Genomic DNA, 2,500 nt, shown 5'->3' on the forward strand with positions numbered 1-2,500 from the left:
GTGGGGGGCGGTGTGTGTGTGTGTGTGTGTGTGTGTGTGTGTGTGTGCGCGTGCGCGCGCCGTATCTATTGCTGCTGTGCAGCGATCTGATCCTCAGGGTGTATCACCCTAACACCGCAATGGCTTGAAACAACATCTCTTTATCATTTCCTGGTGCTTGCCTTGGGTGGCCACGTGGTTTCTACCGGTGTACCCCGGGCTCACTCCAGCAGTGGCCTTCAGCTGGAGGGTCAACTGAGTTTGAAGGTGCAACTTGGCCACATTCCCAAGTCTGCAGTCGGTGCTGGCCGAGCACCGGGTTGCCTCTCTTGTCGATGCCTCTCATGGCCCAGTCAGCTAGACTGGCTCTCTTCCGTGAAGGTCTCGGGACGGCCTGCCAAGAGGGTCAAGCACGCTTCCGGACCACCTCTTCAGCTGTGGCTGTGCAACTAGTAAAATTTCACTTCTAGTCTATTCTTTTGGTCAAGACAAGTCCCAAGACCCAGTCCAAAACCAGGGGACAGAGCAATCGAGCCTACCTCCAGATAGCAGGAGCATCGAAGGCACATGACGTGAGGGTGCACACGTGCCAGGAGGTAAGGGAGGTACGGTTGTCAGTCTCCCACGAGGGATTCCTAAACCCTATGCCACGACGCACATTTTTGTAAAAGTAAGCTTGACGTGTTAGCGTCTAAAACATGATTTCCTTTGAATCGACCCCTAGAATTGGATTCGTCCAAAAGAAGGGGAAGATGCGTTTTTCAGGCTCTTGATACCAAAGCTCTTGACTTCCAGAATGGACTTGGATGACCCTTCACCATCTCTGCTTTGTAAGACAGTGCAAATTTAATTGGCCAACCCCGCATGAAAAGGTTGTCGATCACGTTCCCCTCCGAATTCAAATTCAAGGCAGGATTCCTTTTTAAAGGCACAGAGCAGCCAGCTCCGTGGCAAGGAGCCAGAATTCTCCGGGTGGATCTCAGATCCACCGAATCCCACAAACCCCGTGTGACGTGAATGTACGAATTCGTGGAGGTTTCCCTCCCGATGGCTAAGAAGATGCTTTCACATCAGTGATGACAAAACGCAAACCCACAAAACCCCGATAGATGGGCACGGTCTTCCCTAAAGGGTCCCTTATTTCATGGAATCCAATTCTTCCACCTTGCAGTCTGCATTCACGGCTTCTATTTTCCGAGAGGCCGACACTCTTTCTCTGCAGACATGTCACAAGATCGGCAGGATACGGTCTTCCGTGCGTCGGGCACACCAAAAGCTGTTGGGAAGGCCCCTGCCATCGGAATGTATTCGGCACGGATGCTAAGGAAGACTTTGAAACCGATCTAGTCCGGTTCCGTCCTTCAGTCCTCTTGGGGGCAGAGCTTCCGTGTTCCATGCCCCCTCTCCAGGAACGCCACTCTCCCCACAATTTCAGGTGTCCAGGCAACCCGGAAACTCTCGAGCTAGGTGAGTTCTTCTGGGAAGGGGCGGGGGGGGGGTTGGGGGGGAAAGGGTGGGCAGTGCCGACGTTTGGAAACATTGAAGGGCACCCGAGGCGAGGCTATGGCCAAACCGAGTCCGTGCACAGGTACGTAAGGCGGGGGTGGGGGGGCGGGGGTGGGGATGGGGGGGTGGTGGGGTGGGGCACGAAACCTGTGCTCTCCGTAGGTTACGAAAAGCTCAGGGGCACCTGGCTGGCTCTCTGTAGAGCGCGCTGACTCTTGATCTCAGAGTCCTGAGTTCGAGCCCCACGTTGGGTGTAGAGTTTACGTGAACCAGCAGCAGCAGCAGCAGCAGCAGCAGCAGCAGCAGCAGCAGCAGCAGCACCACCACCACCACCACCACCACCACCACCACCACCACCACCAAAAATGATAATAATGAAAAGCTCGAAAAGCCCCACGGCCCCTGGCAGGATGTCTATGGCAAGCCACACCTCCACGACAAATAGCTTTCCACAGTGACGGCGACGGATGGCGGAAGGACAGAGGCAGCACCCTACCCCAAACCTCACAGCCTGCCTCCTTTCCGGCCAGATGTGCAGCATCTGGGAACGGCTTTGAAACCTTCCCAGTCAACGGCTTGGGCCCGCCTGTCGGGAAAAGCGCTCTGCTGTTCATTTCACTCCTGGACGAGCCTAGGAAGATGAAGCGGCGGTAGCTCTCCGTGGGGGGGGGGGGGGGCGCCACGCGATCCAACACACACGACCACAGCCACTGAGGAGCATGAGATCTGTATGGCCTCGAGGGGTACAGGATAGCCCGTGAATCCTTTTCCAAGGAAGAAGGCGGCAACGTGAGAGCGTGCAAAACACTTTCTCACAGCATCTGCTGATGGTGCTAGGACTTCTGTCCCCGGAGAGGATACTATTTTTCCACCGCTTCCAGTTTTAAGAGAAAGGGTCAGGGGAAAATCATTCAGTCGTTCCACTCATCTTCATGGCTCATCGTGGAAAACGAAGACGCCGTACAAAGGAGCAAAGCGCGGATCCATGCAAACACATGGGTGAGCCCCCCCAAAA

Source organism: Ursus arctos, unplaced genomic scaffold (assembly GCF_023065955.2).
Source record: "Ursus arctos isolate Adak ecotype North America unplaced genomic scaffold, UrsArc2.0 scaffold_33, whole genome shotgun sequence".
NCBI classification, from domain to species: domain Eukaryota; kingdom Metazoa; phylum Chordata; class Mammalia; order Carnivora; family Ursidae; genus Ursus; species Ursus arctos.